Genomic DNA, 24,084 nt, shown 5'->3' with positions numbered 1-24,084 from the left:
CTGGGTCGTCTAGAGAAACAAAGCCAGTGACACTCCTACGCGTATAGGAAAGAGCTTTCTATCAGGGAGTAGTCTGATAGCGAGAAGTCATCCCAGCCCAGTTCAACTGAAGTCCATGGGTCTGGTGCTAGCTGGAGTTCTCTGCAGGGTCACATAGCTGCAAGCCAATGACACAGCGCAATGGAGCAGGATTCAGGAAGCTCAGGCTGGAGGGTCAGAGTCACATGGATCCAAGGCCAGTGGAAACATGACAGGATTCAGCCAGCTCTCAGGGTTGTTGGTGCACATGGCGCTGTGCTTGGAGACAGGCACCGAGTCCCAGAAAGCTGGAAGGCAGAGGGGCAAAGAGAGAAAGATGAGGGAGCCTCAGTGTCTCGTTTGTATAAAAGGCCACACCTCCCAGTAGCCATCATCAGATTGTGACCTGATTGACAGATTGAACTGCACCACTACACGAATGCAAGTTGACACAAGATCCTGTACATAGAATTGCATTGTGGCCCTTGTACTCCCAAGAAGCGTGGCCTGGGAGGAAGGGAAGAGCGGCGCGCCTGATTTCCATGGTCTCACTTTGCTTTTTACTCAGCTGATTCACTGCCGGTCCGCAGCAGAGGAGAACTGAGAAATGGTACCAGGCTGTTTGACCTAACTGGCTGAGCTGCAGGATGTGGAGCAAGCCCGATTTTGGTGCCCTGGTGCCTGGGCCAACGTCAAAGAATCGCACAGGGACTTCAGAAGGTCCACTCCTGGCCTCCATTTCATTTCCCCTGAGAACCACGAGACTGGAATTCTCCTTAGAAATGTCTAGGGATTTGTCAGCAGAGATTCTGGGGGAAAGGTTTCAGCTGAACTGTTAACAAAGCAACCTCTATAGATAGCTAAGTGGACATAAGATTCCAGGACATTCCACTTGCTCATATCAATAGCAGGACAATTTCACCATTGACAAGAAAGTGAAGCACGCAGGAGGGGATAATACAGTGCTTAGTTCAGACACAAGCTCTTTAGAACTAACCATTTGCGGTCACATTGCCGTCACTAGGTTGTCCATAGGAAATCTATGATCCTCTAGTGAAGGTAATTTGTACACAGAAGTATAAATCTATAACATGATTGCTAAAGCCATAACATTCCATTTCGGTTCTCCGGGGATCTGCGTGGCTCCCAAACAAAGGCTATTGATGTTGTAATTGACTCTGAAAATTTGCTTTGCTTTTCACTTGCTGCCGTGACCTTTAAGAGGTCACTGCGCACCGCCAAGCTTCTGTTCTCTTAAATTCTCTTATGGGCATACTGTAAGTAATACTATCTTGGCAGCCTCCTGTTATTGTGTGCAAGGAGCACACATCTTTAAGTTTCAGCATGGGTCATTAGTAATGACATTATTAATAAGGTTCATTGGGACGTGATTTCAGCAAAGTCTTCAGAAACAAAATTAGCTCTAGAAAACACAGTACCCATTAAACTGATGAGTGAAATGACAATGATGGACAGCCTCACTGGGAGCCTCAGGGTCAGCACTGCTGGCCCTCGCTCTTCTATTGGCTTCCATGTCTAAGGATGCTAAAGCTGAAACGCCTCAGCTCCAAATCTGCATTACCATGATTGTAGTTCAAAGTCACTTGAAGCTTGGTCTAGCTCCCAAAGAGAGGTGGCTAGATACCTCAGAGAAATCAATGTATAGATAGAGGCAATAAAGAGCTATGGTTGTGCTACACCCATATTCCAGAGACACCAGAACCAGCCGAGGAAAGGAAGATGGAGCTCTGGTTAACGCTAGTGAGTTTCGATCCTTGATCATCCTTTACGGCAGCGTTGGTGGCACGCTTGGTGGCTCGGCCCCCACAAAACCTGGATCCACCCACGGTCCTATATGCAGAGCAGCACAAGGGCACAAAAGTGTGTGAGGCTGGGAAGGCTTCCAGGAGGAGGTCAAACTTAGAGGTGAGACTCCAAGGATGAGGAATTTCCACTCAAACAAACTCACTGCCATTGAGTCCACTCTGACTTACAGCGACCCTAGAGGACAGAGTAGAGCTACACCTGTTGGTGGTTTTGAACGGCTGACTTTGCAGCGAGCAGCCCTTTGTGTAACCACTGCTCCACCAGGGCTCCTTGTGAGAAATGTAGCTCCACAAACATAGGGGAGTAGTCCAACATTCCAGACAAAGGGGAGCCGTCTCTGTGGATGAGCAGAAGAGTCTATACTCTTCGCCCAGAAATAATTCCTACATCTGGCTAGAGCTTAATGGCTGTTCTTGACCCTTTTCCCAGCAGAAAGTAAATGTCTTGCACCAGTAAGAGCATCATCATGCTAAAGGCACAGGATGTGTGATCGTTCAGACCCAGGTTATGAGCTTGGAGCCCAGGCGGGGCCCAGGATTGCCACATTCCTCTTCATAGATGACGCCTTCTGCTGTGAGGGTTCTTTGCTGTGCGACTGGTGAGGTCGACGTGCCAACCTCTCAGTCAGCCTCCAAACACTTAGCCACTGCCCCTGGGCATTCAACTGCTCGCTACAGGCCGCCGCGAGAAAGACGTGCCAGTCTGCTTTTGGATCTGCCCCAATCAAGAGTACTCAAAAACCTCCCTGCCACCAAGATAATTCCAGTTCTTAGTGACCCTGTGCGACAGAGGAGGACTATCCCTGTGGGTTTCCCAGACTGTGAATCTTCATGCGACCGGAAAGCCTCATCTTTCTCCCTGGGAGTGGCTAGTGGTTTCAAACTGCTGACCTTGTGCATACCCCACTATGCCACCAGGGTTCCTTTCAAGTCCAATCTAGGAAACCGTCTGAGGTAGATCTGATCTGCCCTGTAGTATTGCGATGAATCGGAAATCAACTGGACTACAGCAGGGTTGGTATGTGGTACGTGTTTAATAAATGATAGCTGTTACCATCATTGCCATCGCCAATGTGGCCAGGATGGTGATTATAATGTTGATTTCCATCTCCCCAAAGATAGCGACTCCCTGTAACAGCCAGTTAAGCAGCATTTAGCAGACACCACAGTGAGCAAGCTAATCTCAAAGGAGAGATCTCAGAGAAACGCCCAGGGATGTTTCCAGAAGAACATCCCTTTCTTCAAACCCAGGACTCCGACAGTGAGACCCGGAACTGTTTGGAGTGCCAGCTGCTGATCCGGACACAAGGAAAAGGACATGGTTCCTGGCATGATAAGAACTGTAAATTTTCCAGGTAGTGAAGATGAACAGAATTTTTCTTCCAGAAAGACCTGCTAGGGATGGTTGTGCTTTCTAAAAGTTGACAACACAGACGGTGATGTTGCCACTGCACAGAGAGCAATGGCCTGGCCCAAAGAAACCATTCGGAATCCTGTCAACTTACTGCCTCTGTGGCTGCTGAGCTCCATCATCTCCACCTAAGTCCCAGGGCTGTTGTGGCCATTGGGCAGTGATGGAAAGCAATGGGCACAGGGTCGCTGTGATTGGTGTCATTGTCATTATTACCCAGTGGCCTCTGATACTTAGGCAGTTTTCGTTAGCCCAACTCAGCGAGCAGAGTATCACCTGCCTGTGATAAATATTTTGGGGGAGATGAATTATTTATTCAAAGTATACTTGGATGTACAGGGAAGGAAGTTGGTTTTTAAAATATTGACATTGATTGTCTTAAAGAGCAGAGAAAGCACTCTCTCATCCCTATTTACAGACTCTGCAGTCTGCCCAAGTGCACAGTGGCACATGATGGAGGTACCTGAGAGATCAATTCAGTAACCTTACCTATGAGTGACAGGGGAAACATTTTGGCGAAAACATTGATCTTGTTTCTGAGATGAAAGACAGCGGGGCTAAATAAATCTATGCATTCATAGACAGTGGCCTTGCCTCCTGGCTTGAATCCCAGTTCTGGTGAGATGTGATGGATGGAAAGCAAAAGAACCCACAGGTGGGGAAAAAGAGGAGACACATTTAATAACCACCTATTTGGACCAGGTAGGGTTGCCGCATGTCCACATTCTGAGAAGCTTCCTGGGTCTCTAGGAGAACTGGTCCATGACAGGCATCTCTCAAAACCAGGACCTGACTCAGACTAGTGTTCTTCTTTTAAAAAAAATATAATAGTTTTATTGATATGTCTTACACAATCCAATATATCCATTCACATACAATTCTGTTGTTCAATCCCATAGAGTGGAGTTATACAATCATCGATTCTGTCATCTCACCACCACCACCCCGCCCCTCGTTTTCCATACCCTCAGGGAACATTACTCCTGTTACAATTTCTGCAGGGTTAGCTTTCTTGATTTTCATGTACGAAACAATTTTAAATATACAAATTAACATATGGAAATGTGACATGATTAATGAGGTAAAACAAATAACAGCCTTAACAGTACGATCTTAAAGAACTAGCGAATAATTATGTGGTTCATCAGTACCATAAAGAACCTTGGATTAATCATCCTTTCCATGTGCCGCTTCTGAGAGGGACTGTCCAATTACCTAGCAGGTGAGTTTGGAGTCTCTATTGCATCAATGCCCTTTCATGTCAAGTTGGTTGTGTGTTTTTGAAATTCTGATACCTCTTGATACCCTCACGATCACAAAGCCTGGTGTATTTCTTCCATGTGGGCTTTGTTGCTACTCTGTGAGATGGCTACTTGTTTAATTACAAACTTTTAACACCCCAGCTGCTATATCTTTTGATAACTGGACACCATCAGCTTTCTTCACTATATTTGCTTGTGCACCCATTTTGAAAGGCTAGTGTTCTTGATCTGTCTCCACCGGCCTGACCCTTCATAACATCAGTCAACAAACATCCGTGGGGCCTCCTTTATGTGCCAGGCACCTGAGATGTAGGCACCTTAGGTAGGTTCTCTTCCCCCAAAGAGCTCCCAATCTAACAAGTGAGCCAGACAAGCAACTTTGCACTTATACCACGCGACTCCTAGGTTTCAGGATTCCTCACTGTGGTCTGTGCTTTCTACTAGTTATTTCCTCTACCCAAGCTTGTGTAATCCGAGAGAGGTCACGCTGCACCTCTGAGCCACGCCCTACACCTCTTGTAAGTAAAACAAGGCTGAGAATATCTTGCTGGGTTCCTGTTATTTTGTGCAAGAAAGAAACGTCTGTTAAGCTTCAGCATGGGTCATTAGTAATTCTTTTGTTAAGAATGTATCACATTATTAGCAATGCTTCAGCTGTATGGTTCTCTACTTCATCTCCAGTTTTACAGACGTGTATCAGCTTGTTATATTAAAAGAACCAATTTCACTGCTCTGTGGTGAAGATGATGAGACTCAAAACTCACTGCCACCGACTTGATGCTGACTCATAGTGATCTTATAGGACAGGGTAGAACGGCTCCTGTGAGTTTCCAAGACCGTAACTCTACAGGAGTAGAAAAAGAACCCTTTCTTTCTTGAAGACAGTGAAGCAGAAAAAGTTTCAGAAGAATCAACTTTCTCTTCTTTATTTGTTCCTCCTACCATATTTACCAGTCTTTAGGAGATGGAAGTTTTTGTGGCTCAAAAGTGCTTCTCAATTGTGAAGTAGTCACTTTCTTGGAAGTGATTGGTAGGAAGCCTGCATGTTACTGAACTGTGCTGGAAAGGACTACTTCTTTCACAAGATATATGAGAATTTTGAATTTGTAGGAGTTCTATTTCTCCCTAGGAACCTCTCCCACCCTCATTTTTTCTTAGGTTGCCACATGCATAGGTCTCTTATACAGCACCCACACTCACTGTGCTCTTTCTGCACAGTGCATCTCCACTCTGCATGGTGCTCTCTGTGCACGGTACACTCTCCACTCTGTGTACGGTACAATCTCCACTCTGTGTATGGTACACTCTCTGTGTATGGTACACTCTGTGCATGGTACACTCTCTGTGTACGATACACTGTGTATGGTACACTCTGTGCACGGTACACTCTTTGTGTACGGTACACTCTCTGTGTATGGTACACTCTCTGTGCATGGTACATACACTCTGTGTACGGTACACTCTCTGTGCATGGTACATACACTCTGTGTACGGTACACTCTCTGTGCACGGTACACTCTCTGTGCACGGTACACTCTCTGTGCACGGTACACTCTCTGTGCACGGTACACTCTCTGTGTACGGTACACTCTCTGTGCACGGTACACTCTCTGTGTACGATACACTCTCTGTGCATGGTACACTCTGTGTACGGTACACTCTCTGTGCACGGTACACTCTGTGTACGGTACACTCTCTGTGCACGGTACACTCTGTGTATGATACACTCTGTGTACGATACACTCTCTGTGTACGGTACACTCTCTGTGTACGGTACACTCTCTGTGTACGGTACACTCTCTGTGCACGGTACACTCTCTGTGTATGGTACACTCTCTGTGCACGGTACACTCTCTGTGCATGGTACACTCTCTATGTACGATACACTCTCTGTGTATGGTACACTCTCTGTGCATGGTACACTCTCTGTGTACGGTACACTCTTTGTGCATGGTACACTCTCTGTGCATGGTACACTCTGTGTATGATACACTCTCTGTGCATGGTACACTCTCTGTGTACGGTACACTCTCTGTGTATGGTACACTCTCTGTGCATGGTACACTCTCTGTGCATGGTACATACACTCTGTGCATGGTACACTCTCTGTGTACGATACACTCTCTGTGTACAGTACACTCTCTGTGCATGGTACATACACTCTGTGCATGGTACACTCTCTTTGTACGCTATGCGGGGCATGTGTGCCATCATCTTATAGCTTCCAAGCTATCCTAGGGAGGGCCGTGATTGCTCCCATTCTATAGCTCTGGAATCACATGCTTACAGAGAGACGTTGTGTAGTGTATGGATGCTTCCAGCACCCCTTCCATGTCCCACTGCTGTGTGTGTGTGCACCATGGAGTTGATTCTGACTCAGGATGAGCTCTTATAGAGTGGAACTCTCCCATAGGTTTTTCAAGCCAGTAATATTATATAGATATATTATCAAGTACATTTGTAAATAAGTTGCCATCATCATTTTCAAAATATTTTCTTTGTACTTGAGCCCTTGGTATCAGCTCCTCTTTTTTCCCTCTCTCCCCTCCTCTCCCACCCTCACTACCCCTTGATAAATTATTATTATTTTCATATATTACACTGTCCACTGTCTCCCTTAACCCACGTTTCTGTTGTTTGTCCTCATCAGGGAGTGGGGTGCATTATCGATCATTGTAATTGGTTCTCCCTTTCTCCCCCTTTTCTCCCCACTTCCCCCTCTCCTCCTGGTATCGTTACTCCCATGATTGTACCTGAGGGGTTTATCTGGATTATCCTGGGTTATCCTGGATTCCATGTGTTGAGAGGTCTTATCTGTACCAATGTACATGCTCTGGGCTAGCGGGATTTGTAGGGTAGAACTGGAGTCGTGATAGTGGGATGGGGAGGAAGCATTAGAGAACTAGAGGACTAGTGTGTGTTTCATCGGTGCTATACAGCACCCTGACTGGCTCATCCCTTCCTTGTGAGGTAATGTCCAATTTCTGCAGATGGGCTTTGTGTCTCCACTGTGACCCCTCATTTGCATTGATAGGATTGTTCGTTGTGGGTCTCCTGATGCAAGGCAGTGATCTTTAGGGAAGCAGATTGCACGTCTTTTCCCATGGAGCACAGAGCAGCTGGGGAGTGTGCACTGTGAACCTTCCATTCAAAATATGGCGCTTGACCACTGCAGCACCAGGCTTCCTTATCGCAATCTTCTGGGCCAACAAACCGGTCTTGGAAGAAGTGCAGCCACCATGCGCCGCTCATTAGAGGCAAGGATAGTGAGACGTCTCACAGATTTTGGATATGTTGTCCGGAGAAGGGCCTCATGCTTGATAAAGCAGAGGGGCAAGGAAAAAGAGGAAGGCCCTTGATGAGGCGAATTGACATAACGTCTGTAACAATGGGCTCACACATAACAACAATTGTGAGGAAGCTGCGGGACTGGGCGGTAGTCACAGGGCCACTATGAGTCAGAACCACAGGCCTGCACCTAACAACGTCTAATGTTCACTGCCAGGATCTGCGTCTCTTTGAATGAGGGCTTTCCCTTGCCAAGGGAACAGGCTTAAAGTGGTGGGAATTGAATGCCCACCCTGTCCGATACTTATACCCCAGCAGCCTTAAACCAATAAGTAATAGGACTGGGGTATGGATACCACAGCGCCTTGCTCCTTGGGTGGGATTGCACTGAGGTTGCACTTATATACAGAGTGGATTATACTCCGTTTACCCATAAGCCACTACCTTGATAGTCTATCTTCCCCAGGCTACCATAGCTTCCTTCCCTCACTTCCCCTACCCGTGTTTCCCGAGAGCCCCTCCCAAATACGTGCTTACCCTTCCGTCCCATCTCAGGGTCTTCTTCTAGGAGAGCTAAACTAAGTTCTTGCTTATAAGTGCATAGCTTCCAAGTGGCAGAGTTAAGATGTGGACTCCCGTGATGTCTAGAAGTTGCGGTGCTTAGTCATACTTCACTGTGCTCACGTGGAGCCTGTGCATGGGCCAAGAGGCAGCCATTCACGCAAGGGAGGGGATATTGCCAGCTTTAATGTCAGGGTGGGTTTCACTTAGGGCAGGGTCTTTTCATGATCGTCACTCACTCTGTAGGCTGAGCAGTAATCCGGAAGCTAGATTATGTGAAGAAGATGCGGCGTCAGAATTTGAGAGAGACTCACTAACCTACAATCAACAAATGGCACGAGCTTGTTGCTGAAAGCGAAGAGGACTTGAAGCACTTTGTGATAAAAACCACACACTACACCCTTTAATACGGATTACACCTTAACATAAAGAAAACGAAAGAGTCTCGCCATTGGACCAGTAAGACATCATGATAAATGGAGAAATGATTGAGGCCAAGAATTTCATTTGGATTCACAACCAATGCCTAAGGAAGCAGCAGTCAATAAATCAAATGACCTATTCCATTGAACAAATCTGCTGCAAGACTTCTTTTAAAATGTTAAAGAGCCAAGATGTCACTTTGAAGACTAAGTTGTGCCTGACTCAAGACATGGTATTTGCTATCACCTCATCTGCATGCCAAAGGTGGACATGGCTATGGAAGACTAAAGAAAAATTTATATGTTGATGTATGATGTTTGTTAAATGTATTCAATATACCATGGACTGCCCAAAGGATGAACAACTCTTTGTTGAAAGAAGTACAACTGGTATACTCCTAATAACTGAGGAGGAGGTGAAGACTTTGCTCTTACATATTGAACATGTTAACAGGAGGGAGACGTCCCTGGAGAAGGACACTGTGTTAAGTTGGGTTAATTTGAGAAAGTAACAAAGAGCTTTATAGCAAGCAAACATCCCAGCCCGGTCCAGATCAAGTCCGTAAGTCCGATACTAGTACACACGTCCCTTTACAGACGCACGAAGGCACAGGCAATGATGCAGAATGCAGGACCATCGCAGACCGGTGGGTGCAAAACCTGTGGATCCAGTGGCAGTGGACGCATCTGCAGCTCTCTGGCAGCCATCAGGGTCAGAAAGCCAGAAGGTGAAGGCAGAGAGGGTGGGAGAGCGGCCTCCAGAGAGCCACTTATCTCAGTTACACTTCCCAAGGGGGTCATCAAGCTGCGACCTGACAGGCTAAACTCCGCCCCTATCTTCTTACAGGTGCCATGTTGGCACAAAACCCCCTAATGATCATAGACCCCATCCTTCATCAGTGAAAAAGAGAAATAAAAATCCTTCATGAGATGGATTGATCGATACAGTGGCTGCAACAATGGGCTTGATCCCAGCAATGATAGGGAGGATGGTGCTGGACTAGAAGTATTTCAGGTGTTTTCGTTCTGTTGTGCACGGGATTTCTATGTGTCAGAACTGACTTGATTGCATTTAAGAATAGCAACACATGGCTGATCACAATAAGAATATTTCCTACCTTCTTTTGCGCTTAACTGGCCACAGAGAGGGCCATGCAGGCGCCAGGAGTAAAGTTGGTGCCACGTCCAAGCAAGATGAAGGAATGCCTTTGGTTAGTCCATCCTGACTCTCGCTGGCCCTTTGGTAAGAATGATATGTGATGCTCAAGCATGAAGTCATCATCCTGGACTATGAGGCTAGATGTCATGTAGCCAGAAGACAGAGTCATCCGTACCCAGCTGCATCTTCTGAATTCATCAATGAAATAAGTCCCTTTTCCTTTCTTGCGGATCAGAGAAGGGGTTCCTCTGATGGACATTTTCCAAATGTTAACACGAATAGTGGGAAGTCAATGTTACCTGTTCACTTTTAAAAAGAAATTCAGTTTCATTATATGAAGTTGTAATTAGTGTACACGCTAAGTCGAAAAGGAGCTAGAGTGGCACAATGGTTAAGTGCTCAGGAGCTACCTGAATCCACCAGCCTCTGCACATGAGAAACGCCTAGGACTTGCTATAGGGCAGTTTTGCTCTGCTCTTACAAGGTTTACTAGGAGTCAGGATTGGCTTGACAGCACCCAGCAGAGCTAAGGCCGACTCAGGTCTGTGTATTAACTGTGTGCTCTACGGAACTCTTGCTGCTGCTGCTGTTAGGCACTGTCCAGTTGGTTCCGACCCACAGTGATCCTACGTACACCTGAAGAAAACCTTGCCCGGGGGTCCTGTATCGTCCTCACAATCACTGCTATCCTGGAGCTCATTCTTACTGTGCCAGCCAGCCAATGGATGCGCTTCCTCATTGGGCTGCCATTCCTACCACTAATTGTAGTGTGCTATAAAGATTTAACGATCACTGGAGGCGGGAGGAAGAAGCCTGACTTTTAGTGCTTGTCAATTTAATTGGTGTGACTATTCCTCCCACCAGGCACCGACAGTTCAACTACTCTTAAGTTGCAAAATTCCTAAAAAGTTAACTCGTTGCACTGCAAACCCAGAGGAGCCTGATCCAACTTGCTTTGAAGTACCCGCAGCCGAGCTAAAGAGGAGAAGCTCCAGACAGATTGCAGGGCGTCCCCGACTGTCCTTCCCACCATAGGTTTCCCAGCCCCAACTCCATCCCGGGTTACTGCATTCCAGAGCAAGCAGAGCCTCCTCCGGCAAGGCCAGGCGAGGTTGGGCATAGCGTGAGCAAGGAGGACCATCAGCCTGACCTCTGTTTCTGAAGGAGGTGAAGGGAGCTACATAGGAAGTGTCAAGAGGCCACATGCAGGAAGGGCCAACCCTGGCCCAGAAGAGGTTCAGCATGCACCTCTGCCGAGACAATGCTGCTGCAGGTGCCACTGCTGGGGCAAAGGGAAGAAAGGTCCACAGTGGGTATGCAGGGCCACAGCTTTGGGGTGCAAGAAAGGAAGCTCTGTTCTCGAAGGCCCACAGCCAGCATCTTGCAGGACGTGTCGGAGAGAAACAGTGCTGCCTATGGGTATCCAGAATCAGGACACTGTCTTATCAGGTCGTGAGATACTCTGATAAGGTGTCTGGTGAAAAGGGGTCTCACTCGCTGCCATCGAGCCGATGCCAACTCAGAGTAAGCACCCCCATGGAAGCCCCGTCTTGCTGCTGGTAGAAAGGGCAAGCTGGTACAAATAGACGAGGATCTTTCTAGACAAGCTTGTCCGAAAGTTCTCATCCTTTCCACCTCCCAGGGAGAAAGGCTGAAAACGCGGACCTCAACCCACTGCGCTTTCTCTATAAGGTGTGCATCAGACGGTTATGCCACAGCTGCAAATGGTTCTCCTACAAGAATGTGCTTCCTTCACTCTCAGTCACTCAGTTTGTTAATAGACAAAGTCCTGAGCTGCAGAAGTTCCTTGGCTTGTTGAACATAGATTTCTGACCCAGAGGACCCATCAGTAGACAAGGCGTCCTTCTCCACCGTGTCAGCACTGGGGCAGGTGACACCAGTGTGGTAATCCGTGATGTCACCCCTCCTTCACTCACCAGGGACCTCTTCCCTAACCAGGCCATACGAAATCCTTAGTGATTGTTATGAACCATTTTAATCAAAGAATATATGTGACAAGTACAGTTTTAACCTGCTTGTATCTATTTATTACAGTATATGTGTACTAGCAGGAAAATTGCCTTGTAAAATCTTTCTACATTACATTACAACACGATTGTTACAAAATTATTAGTACCTTAGCGGGAGACCTTTTTTAAAAAAAAGTTATTGGCCATCGTTTCCTTGACAACTTCATTCTCAAAGAGGTTATTGATGTAGGTTCGCAAATGGTAATTGCCATAATATTGTAGCTCAAACGCCAGAAAGTTTGACAAGAATGATCAACTCTAAACACCTTAAATACCCTGGCCGCAACAACACAGTGGTGCAGGCTTGTAGCACGGACAGTCACACCTGTGATCCAAAGGTACTGATGACAGTGAAGGAGAGGAAGGCCCTCAACAAAATCGATGGACACCTAGCTGCCACAAGGGCTCAAGCATAGTAACCATTGTGAGACGGAGGCAGGACCAGGCGGTGTTTTGTTCTTTGGTGCATAAGGTCACTGTGGATTGGAACCGACTCAGTGGCACCTAACAACAGTGACAGCTCGGAATTGTGCCCACTAGAAGGCTCACCAAGTAAACTGCCATGGAGGCTTAGGCTTGTAGGTATACAGATGTAAGTTAGGCTTTCAAAGGTACAATTTGTTGGGAGATTTTAACAAACTTTCTGCTGAAACATGCAAAAAGGTTTTTATAAAATTTTTATAAAATCTTATTGGGGCATAATCCAAATATCATACAATTCAATAGTTTAGTCGTATCAAGAAGTGTTGTACCATCATCACCACAATCAATTTTAGAACATTTTCTTTTTTCTTATATTCCTTGTCATTAGCTCCCCATTTCCTCCTAACTTCCCCGGCCAAACTCCTAAGAACCATTAATCTGTCAGTTCCTGTCTCTATAGATTGACCTACCCTGGACTTTATATACAGAAAGACATTAAAAAACAAACAAATGAAAACTAACAAGAATAGCAAAACAAAAACCTCACATGAAAAGAACACAGAAAATATCTAAAACTAGAATAAATTTAACGTGGGTCAAAGGGAGATCAAATGGTAAGGTGTTAGATTTCAACCTAGTTGTATCTGTCAGGTTCCACTTTCCAATGCGTTCTGAAGGACAGCAAGGCTGGCCATGTCCCTGGTCTGTGTGCAGAGGGGATTCCCTGGAGGCCTCATCCACATGTGGTTCCTCTTCACATTTTTTTTTTAAACTGATAGAACTTTAGGATACATCAAAAGGGGCTCAGAAGTTCTATTTTAACCATTCAAATCAGCTGTTGCATTTTAATCTACTATAATTGTCTCCAACACTCTGTCTCATAGCCAGGTTCTTCACATTGCTTGAGTAGGGAAAGAGGAAATCATTGGGGGTTAAATCTATGTGTGGGTCCTACAAATGCATTTGGGGCCTCCGATGTCATCCATAGTCTTCTGCAAACCTAGTGATCCCCATTCAATCTCTGATACCCTTCCTCCTTTGGCTTTGGATTCATTATTTATAATCCTTGGGTAATACACATGAGTGCTTCTTCGTGTGGACTTAGTTGATGCCTCACTTAGAGGACTGCTTGTTTGCAGACAAGTAAAGATCCCAGATGTTATTCTTTCTCGTAGTTTCTTCACCACATTTTGCTGTAGCACTCTTATCTTCAGAGATCTCTTCAGGAGGGTGAGTATCAAGCAGGGCCATGTCATAGGACTAATCGTTCTTAGATTGGAGCTAGAATTAATTGCAAGTCCCAAATACATTCATAGGGTTTGTATATGCTGGCTCACCGTAGAGACATCTTTGTTGTCTCATGTTAGTGACAGAACATGGGCATTTTAGCATCACCATCTTTCCCATGGAGATAATGAAAGTCGGTCCAAATGGTTACCGCCATTAGCTGCTAACTCAAGGGCTGGAAGTTTAACCTAGACTCCAAGAGGAGTCTTGCAGGAGAGACCTGGAGATCCAACTCTGAAAATTCCGTCACTGAAAATGCCACTGCGGAGCACAGTGCTCCTCTGACACACGGGGTTGCCACGAGTTTGAATGAACCCCGATAGCAACTGATTTTAGCAGCTCTTCACTCCAGTTGCAACGGCCACTCATCTAGTAGTCTGTGAACAAGTTTCAGGGAAATCCTTAACATTCTAATTTGCATAAAGTATGCCGCTGGCGATGGTCCCACCCACCCCGTAGTGGGCCTATCATAATCTCAATGGGCTCTATGAACAAACCATCAAATATTTTAGTCTGCTGAAATTACCCATACCTTTTGGAAATTTTGAATTTTAGGACCTCCAATTACAGTGAGGAAGATGGCATTTTCTATTTCTATTAAGAGTTGTAGTCTTGGAAACCCCTGGCGGCAGCTCTACCCTGCCCACTGGGGTTGCCATGGGTCAGAATGGACTGGGTAGACGTGAGCTTGGTTTTTGTGTTTGTCTCTCCACCCCCTGACCTCCATTGGCGTTTTCTTAAACTTGGTAATGTAGAGCTGCCATATTTTCTTCCATATTCTTTGTCTTTATGGCATTTTTGTACCTAATAATAGTTATTTTTCAAATATGAGGCTTTTTAGAGAAAACGTTAGAAAATAAGTAAATGGATACATGGATAGTATTGAAGTAACTATTTCTATTCTAAGTCATTAGGCTATTTTGTGAAAGAGTATTTGTGTTAATGAGAAGCTACTAAGATGAATATTCATTAATAAAATATATAAAACCAGTGAGTCCAAATATCAGTCTGTATATGCAAAAAAGACACCAACCAAACCCACTGCCATTGAATCAATTCCATCTCATAGTATCCCTACCAGACAGAGTAGAACTACTTCTTAGGGTTTCTGGGACTGTAAATCAGTACCAGAGAAGCCAACCTCATCTTTCTCCCTTGGGGCAGTTGGTGAATTTGAACTGCCAACCTTGTGGTTAGAAGCCCAGTGCTTAACTCACAACATAACCAGGGACCATTTTCTCTGTATCTGAGAGGGAGTAAATTCAAGGCTCAGCCTAAAATATCACATTTTAAAAACCGGAGCTACTATGTATGAGTGGAGGCAACATGCTGGATTAAGTAGTTAACAAGTATTCTTCAATCTGCAGGACAATGCTCTGCGGTAAGTACTGTTATTATCACCCCATGTTACCATTTGCATATCTGCTGAGTCTGTTTGGTAACAAGGCCCAAGCACTTATCTGTTCCTAAAATTAGATTCCCTGGTCCTCAGTATATTTACTAAATTGCACTGTCTTACAACAAACCCAGAATCATTTCAGAAATACATACAACAACCAAGAGCAGAGCAAACAATAACCTTATTATGCAAAGTTCAGGATTCCTGTGTAATTCTTCTGATCTTAGGGCCTCTTCTATGAAGAATGTACAACCTTAATATTTGTTTCAAAGTTATTTGAACTAATTATTTTATGCCCATGGCTATTTTGTCTAGGGAACATAATGTAAGATTCATTTGTGTCCATATTAGAAACTAAGGCTTTCTTTTTAGTTTGATTTCCTGTTTTCAATACATAAACTATCTCCATGGCTTGAAAGTTAAAGCGAGCAAAAAATGTCTCCTGAGAGAAGTGATGCTCACGCCTCTAATCCCTCCACACCATTGAGCAAACTCTTGTCCAAGAAAACCCACCACTTATAGCAACCATATGTCTCTTGTCTGAGACTTTAAATCCTTATGACCTGTTCCTCCCATAAAGCACCCGGTGGCTTTGAATCACCACCAGGGCTCCATAGCAACTCCCCACAGGCAAGTCTGTTCATTACTATCGTTTTCAGCACCATCAAGTCTGCTCCTTACTCATGGTGACCCATGCACAGGGGATCCAACTGTTAAGAGATTGTGATCCACAAGGTTTTCCTGTTATGCTTCCGGATGTTCATTTTGAAAAGTAGGGAAATGTCTGCATACCTGTATTTATTGCTTCATCTTTCTCGCCCAAAGCAGCATACCATGAGCACCCTTTGGCACTTTTCTTTTGACCATTTGACTCGATGTTTGATATCAATTCATAGAGAGGGCCCTTATTCTTTTGATGACTGCACAATATTCCACTGTATGGTCTACCGTAATTTATTCATAGGTCCCTATGGATGAGCACCTGGGTTACGCATTGTAGTCTGTTATTACAAAAATGCTATAATGAATCCCTTGTACGGATCTTTCCTGCTTTTAAAGGTGTTCTTCAGAATTAAATTTCCAGCAGTAGGATTGCTGGGTCAAAGGATTAACGCATTAGAAAACTCCAACTTCTCCAGTACAACTTGGGTTATTTTGTCCTCCCACCTGCCATGGATGGCAGTGTCTCTTCCGCACAGCTTTGCCATAGACTTCACTTCACTCAGATTTTGACGTTCTTTTGGATCATCTGATAGTTGAGAAATGGAAGTTCAGTGGTTTTAACTTGCGTGCTTTTCATTATGAGTGAAATTGAGCATGATTCATATTTCCTCTTTACTGCTTATTTTATTTTATCATTTTATTGGGGGCTCATACAGCTCTTATCACAATCCATACATATGCATCCATTGTGTCAAGCACATTTGTACATTTGTTGCCATGATCATTTTCAAAACATTTTCTTTCTATTTGAGCCCTTGGTATCAGATTCTCATTTTTCCCTCCCTCCCCTACCCTTGATAATTTATAAATTGCTATTATATTTTCATGTCTTACACTGACCGATGTCTCCCTTCACCTACTTTTCTGTTGTCTGTCCCCCACGGAAGGGGTTATATGTAGATCCTTGTGATCGGTTCCCTCTCCCCCCCCCCCTTCTCCGTCCCCTCCTGGTATTGCTACTCTCATTATTGGTCCTGAGGGGTTTATCTGTCCTGGATTCTTAACTGTCTGTACCCATGTACATACTCTGGTCTAGTTGGATTTGTAAGATAGAATTGGAATCATGATAGTGGTGGGGGGAAACATTGAAGAACTTGAGGAAAGTTGTATGTTTCATTGGTGCTATACTGCACCCTGTCTGGTTCGTCTCCTCCCTGAGACCCCTCTGCAAGGGGATCTCCAGTGGGCTACAAATGGGCTTTGGGTCTCCATTCCGCACTCACCCCCCCTCATTCACTAGGGTAAGATTTTTTGTTCTGATAATGCCTGATACCTGATCCCTTTAACACCTCGTGATCGCACAAGCTGGTGTGCTTCTTCCATGTGGGCTTTGTTGCTTCTCAGCTAGATGGACGCTTGTTTACTTCAAGCCTTTGAGAACCCAGACGCTATATCTTTTGATAGCCAGGCACCATCAACTTTTTTCAACACATTTGTGTATTCACCCACTTTGTCTTCGGCAGTTGTTGGGAAGGGAGGCTTAATAGAATGACTGGCTCATCTCTTCCTTGTGACCCTTCTGTAAGGGGATCTCCAACTGTCTACAGATGGACTTTGGATCTCCTCTCTGCACTCCCCCTCATTCACATTGATAAGATATTTTGTTCTGGGTCTTTCATGCCTGGTACCTGATCCTATCAACACCTCATGATCACACAGGCTGGTGTGCTTCTTTTATGTGGACTGTGTTGCTTCTCAGCTAGATGGCTGCTTGTTTACCTTAAAGCCTTTTAAGACCCCAGATGCTATATCTTTTGATAGGTGGGCACCATCAGCTTTCATCACCACATTTGCTTATGCACCCATTTTGTCTTCAGTGATTGTGTCAGGAAGGTGAGCATCACAGAATGCTGGTTTATTAGAACAAAGTGTTCTTGTGTTGAGGGAGTACTTGAGTAGGGGCCCAATGTTCGTCTGCTACCTTGATACTTAACATATAAATATATGTACATTGATCTACTTCCCTATTGTTATATAAAATATATTTACATATGTACACACCTGTATTTAGACCTCTATAAATGCCCATTGCCACCTAGTTCTTTCCTCTATTTCCTTTTACTTTCATCTTTTATTATCATGTTCTGGTCCTAAGTAATTTCTCTTGGTTACATTGCCCTTGATCAAGCTCTATGTCCTCCTTGCCATCAATTTTAGATCACTCGTTATTCCCCTGTCCCTGAATTATTCATATTTCTAAAAGCCATTTATTCATCTTGTGTGCGTGTGTGTGAAGAGCCTTCTCATATCTTTTACTATAAGTAGATTTTTTAACAGCAGTCCCAGGGTGGCACAAATGGTTAAGCATTTACCTATTAACGGAAAGATGGTTGGGTTTGAATTCATCTAGCGGTGCCTAGGAAGAAAGGTCTGGCAACCTGCAGTCTGAAGATGCAGTGGTTGAAAATTCTACGGAAAGTCCATCTCTGCAATACGCAGGGACGTCTGTTAAAAGTTATCAATGCTACTTTCATTGACTGGAGGTTACAAAACCCTTTCCTAAAACATCTTATTTGATTGTAAAGGATTTTGAAAACCTCAGAAAAGATAAACACATCACTATTGAAATGAAATATTCTCAGCAATCTGGAAAACATGAGAACACCTGCAATGACACACCCGATCTACCTTGTCCGATGCTGTTAGAAAACTGGAGCAGAATATTTCATGTAGAGGATTGTCAACATTGGCTGAGGGCAGCTTATCACATCTTTATAATTTTCTCATAAATAGTCTAGGAAATCCAATGTTGTCACAGAAATCTTTAATTATTCGGCTTGCACTATGGCTTACATGAGTCCGAGGCTGAGGTGGGATTGGCGTCGGGACACAGAGCAGCAGTGAGATTTATGAAACATCACAGCCTGATGAGTCTGTTTAGTTGGCTAGTTTCCTGGATTGTTTTTATTATTGCTTTTGCTTTGATTTTATTCAGCAAGTAACTAGAATTCTCCACACTTCCATAATGGTTGCCAAATACAATTTTCCTGAAAAGCTTGCTTGCTAAGATCCTTCCCTTTAGCACATAAAGACACTAAACACCAGTGTGGGGGTGGGGTTGAATTATTGGAAGGATTTCAGGACAATTGTGGAAGGACATCAACCTCCCAAAATGTGGCCCAAAGGGAGATTTAAAAGAAATAAAAATTATACTTTTCAGAGGACATAAGATTGCTCTGCCAGGAATCAGGGTAGCCTTTTCTTTGTTGAGCGAGAGAGAGAGAGAGAGAGAGAGAGAGAGAGAGAGAGAGATCCCATTAACTTCCCTGTCAACCTGAAAATCACCTTTGCAAAGAAGTAAGGTGAGAGAGTGCATGCATCTCTAATCCACAAATTACTTTTCCCCGTGGCAGGAAGAAAGAAAGAATAGTGTCTCCATTAAGTTATTCTCAAGAATTGTGCCAAACACTCGTACAAGATTGGAAGTGGAGGGCAAAGGATGACTCAGGATTTCCCAAAATGGATACAAAACAACTACTTCTGGGGCATTCCTGGACTAATAAGAGGTAAGAAATTACTCCATGCAATTATGGTAAATCCTGACCATAAAAAATAAAGTTCTATAGACTAGGTGTGAAAGCAAGGGAAACCCTCAACATCTATAATAAATCTAGAGAAGAGATGGAGTGTGGGGGAATTATAAGAGATTAAGAGATGAGTACAGGAGGATTAATGTTAATATATATATAAACTGTATTATGAATTAGGTAGGAGTATACAGATCAGATCATTCTTTTTGCATTCAATAACTTATCAAACCTCCTAATGGCTTGCCCTGTGTCTCTTAAAAAACTACATAACAGAGAGATTAATATAGTTTAATTTAATTAAAAACTTAAAGTTGTAACGGAATATAGCTGAGGTATAATTGACAGACAATAACATACAACATTCTAAGCCTATAGTTTTGAAAACCTCTTCATAGAACATAGATTCCATCACCCCATTTCTATTGTTGCCCCAAGCCCAGGCAACCACTGATCTGCATTTTGCCACCAAAGATTAAATATCTTTCCTAAATTTTGTGGATTGAATGTGTCCTCAAAAATATGTGCTATAAATCCTAAATTCTATATCTGTAGCTATAAACCCCTTTGGGATGGGTTGTCATTATTATCTGAAAAAGGCGAATTAATGATAAGTGCATGCTGGGTCAATCTGCTTTGAGATATAAAAGAGAAAGCAAACTAGAAGGCAGAGATAAAGGGTGAGAGATACCAAGCCGCATGAAGGCTACCCGGGAACAGAAGCTCAGAGACCAGCACCTCAGGTGACTCTAGAGTCAACAGCGAGAAAAAACCTCCCTCTAGAATTGCCACCCTAAATCCAGGCGTTAACTTCCTAAACCTTCAGAAAATAAGTTGATTTGTTAATGGGCCTGAGTTGTGGTATTTCTGTTACAATAGCAGTCGATAACTAAGGTATTAGCATTTTATGTAAATAGAATAGTGTAGCATTTAGACTTTTGTGCCTTTTTTTCTCACTGGAAGATTTTGGAGATTACACATCTTTTTGCTTGTACAGCAGTTAGTACCTTATCAATCCAGTGTACAGATATACAGATGACACAACCTTGATTGCTAAGAAAATTGACTGCGGTATTTATGGAAAAAGTCAAAGACTAGATAGCCTTCAGCATAGACTGCACCTGAACATAAAGGAAATAAAAACTTTCAGAACAAATAATGATAAATAGTGGGGGAAAGCAAAGTGTTCAATGATTTCATTCTGCTTGAGTCAACAATCAATATCCGTGAAAGCAGCAATCACTAAATCAGATGACATCATATTATGCTGCCGGGAAAATCCTCTGCACAAGACGTCTTTAAAGTTTTAAGAACAGAGTCGTCACTTGATGACTAAGGAGTGCCTTACTCAAGCCATGGCCTTTCTGATCTCCTATGTGTGCAAAAGCTGGACAATAAAGAAGGAAGACAGAAGAAGAACGGATGCTCTCAAATGGTGATGTGGACACAGAACGTTGAAAATACGGTGAATTATTCTTAGAAGAAATACAAAACCAGAACACCTTTTAGACATGAGGATTGTGAGATGTTCCCTCATTTACTTTGGACATCTCATCTGAAAGCCCAGTCACTGCAGAGGGGCAGTCGATTTGGTAGCAAGTCAGTGAAACTAGGGAGGCCCTCAATGAAGTGGACTGCTGTCAGAGCCACCAGAATGGACTTGAACACAACCGGATTGTGAACATGACACAGGACCAGGCAGCATTAGGTTGGGTTCTTCCAAAGGCTTCCATGGAGTTCAGGATGACTAATGGCAACTTGCAAAGCAACCGGAGTGCCGGCAGTCTTGATTGTTTGATTCTTCCATTTCTTTGCTACTTTTCTCTCGAGTAATATTTCTTGTTCAAAAAAATCATATCATTGCGAATGAGGGGGGGTGCAGATTGGGGACCCAAAGCCCATTTGTAGGCAACTGGACATCCCCTTACTGAAGGGTCGCGGGGAGGAGATGAGCCAGTTAGGGTGCAGTGTAGCAACGATGAAACATACAACTTTCCTCTACATCTTTAATGCTTGCTTACCCCCACTATCATGACCCCAAATCTACCGTAGAAATCCGGCCAGACCAGAGCATGTACCCTGGTACAGATAGGAACTGGAAACACAGGCAATCCAGGAGATGATCCCTTCAGGACCAGTGTTGAGAGTGGGGATACCGGGAGGGTGGAGGGAGGGCGGGGTGGAAATGGGGAACCGATTACAAGGATCTACATACAACCTCCTCCCTGGGGAACAGACAACATAAAAGTGGGTGAAAGGAGAGGTTGGACAGGGAAAGATATGACAAAATAATAATAATTTATAAATTCTTAAGGGTTCGTGAGGGAGCAGGTGGGGGGTGGGATGAAGAGCTGATACCAAGGGCTCAAGTAGAAAGCAAATGTTTTGAGAATGATGATGGCAATAAATGTACAAATGTACTTGACACAATGGATGGATGTGTGGATTGTGATAAGAGTTGTATGAGCCCCCAGTAAAATGATTTTTAAAATATTTCTTGTTCAGAAGTCTATTGTGAATGACAGTCATTTAGCTCTTCTAGCTTTCTTTTGATTGGCAATTGTATGTCAGGTTGTCATACTGTGGTGGCTTGTGTATTGCTGTGATGCTGGAAATTATGCCACTATATTTCAAATATGAACAGGTTTACCCAAAGTGAACAGATCTCAGCAGAGCTTCCAAACTAAGAACAGACTATGAGGAAGAAATCGGCTGTCCATTTTGGAGGAATAATCCACAGAAAACCTTATGCATACCTGTGACACCTTATCAAAATGACCAGAAGCAGAACCCTGTCAGAGATGGTGCCTGAAGATGAGCCCCTCAGTCAGAAGGCGATCAAACACGACTGAGGAACAACTGCGTTCTCAAAGGAGACTCGACCATAATGATGTGGACGGAGGCGAGTGTATGGGAGCTAAGCGCTTCGGGACCCTTGTTTGCTGATGGGGCCTGACTCACAGGAGAAGAAACTGCTGTAAACCTCTACTAATAATTGGAACTTGGACTATTTCTAGGAAAATTGGAAGCTGTCAGAAATGAAATCGGGCACATAACAATCAAAATCCTAGGTGTTAGTGAACTAAAAGACTAGTTTGGTCATATTGAATCAGAAACTCATGGTTTGTTATGCTGAGAATGACACATTCAAGAGGAATGGCATTGTATTCATCTACCTAAGGACTTTTGAAGATCAATCTTGAAGGACAGTGCTGTCAGTGGAAGGAGAATATCTATCTACATACAAGGAAATTCAAACATATAGCTGTTGTTCAAATTTATGCACCAACTGTTCAAACAAGTGATCCAGGAATTGAAGAATTCTAAATACCTTCTTCAGTCTGAAATTGGTCAAACATACAGTCAAGGTGCATTGATAATTATTGTTGATTAGAATGCAGAAGTTGGAAACCAAGACCATTGGCTTCTTCATCCCAAATACTTTCTTTTTTTCAACAACACAAAAGGTGACTACATAGGTGGACTTCTCAATATGCAACATATAGAAATCAAATTGATTACATCTGTTGGAAGACATGATGGGTAAACTCAATATCAGCAGCTAAACATAGGTTGGGCTGACCGTAAAAAGAACGTGCATGGGTCCTATGCAAGTTCAGGTTGAAGGTGAAGAAGATGAAGGCAAGTCCATGAGAGCCAAAATATGACCTTGAGTCTATCGCCCTTGAGTTTCGAGGACATCTCAAGCACAGATTTGCTGCAGTCAACACTAATGACAGAAGCCCCGATGGCCTGTGGGAGGACATTAAGAACATCCGGAAGAAAGCAAGAGGCCATGAAAAGGACAAGAAGGGAAAAGAGCATCGACGTGGATGCCAGAAGAGACCGTGAAACTGTGGAAGAAATGATGAGATCAAAAAGCTGAAAAGGAAATTTCAAAGGACAGCTCAAGAAGACAAAGTAAAACATTATAATGAAATGTGCAAAGACCTAGAGTTAAAAAAACAAAAAAGGAGAACACGTGCAGCATATCTTAAACTGAAAGAACCAAAGAAAGAAAGTCAATCTTCAAATTGCAATATTGAAAGATTCTGTGGGTAAAATATTGAATGATGCACATGCAGCATCAAAAGAAGATGAGAAGGGTGCGCTTGCCCCGCCCTTCCTCTTTCCGCCATCTTTCCGTACCGCCATGGTGCGCATGAACGTCCTGGCCGAAGCTTTCAAGAGCATCAATAATGCCGAGAAGAGAGGCAAGCGCCAGGTTCTCATTAGGCCATGCTCCGAGGTCATTGTCCGGTTTCTAACTGTGATGATGAAGCACGGCAACATTGGTGAATTTGAGATCACTGATGATCACAGAGCTGGGAAAATTGTAGTGCCCTCACGGGCAGATTAAACAAGTGCGGAGTGGTCAGCCCTACATTTGACGTGCAGCTCAAAGATCTAGAAAAGTGGCAGAACAACCTGCTCCCTTCCCGGCAGTTCGGTTTCATCGTGCTGACGACCTCCGCCGGCATCAAGGACCACGAGGAAGCTGGGCGAAGACACACAGGAGGGAAAATCCTGGGCTTCTTTTTCTAGGGATGTAATTCATGGAAACAAATAAAACTCCGAATGGACTTCTGAGAAGAATACACAGAAGCACTGTACCAAAAAGAGCTAAGTGCTAGGCAGCATTCAGCCGTTTCAAGAGGTAGCATTTGATCAAGAACCAGTGGTGCTGAGAGAAGAAATTCAAGATTCACTGAAAGCATTAGCCATATGTAAGGCTTCCGGAACTGATC

The 24,084-nt window shown here is 44.0% G+C and overlaps 1 pseudogene; it reads left to right on the top strand.

Annotated features, from left to right (window-relative positions):
• The first annotated feature begins 23,489 nt into the window (after positions 1 to 23,489).
• Positions 23,490 to 23,881, top strand: LOC142450758 (small ribosomal subunit protein uS8-like; annotated as a pseudogene).
• The last annotated feature ends 203 nt before the right edge of the window (positions 23,882 to 24,084 follow it).

This window comes from Tenrec ecaudatus, chromosome 6 (genome assembly GCF_050624435.1).
Source record: "Tenrec ecaudatus isolate mTenEca1 chromosome 6, mTenEca1.hap1, whole genome shotgun sequence".
In the NCBI taxonomy this organism is placed as follows: Eukaryota; Metazoa; Chordata; class Mammalia; order Afrosoricida; family Tenrecidae; genus Tenrec; species Tenrec ecaudatus.
The sequence above is the reverse complement of the archived record's forward strand: the minus strand, read 5'-3'. Positions and strand labels throughout refer to the sequence as shown.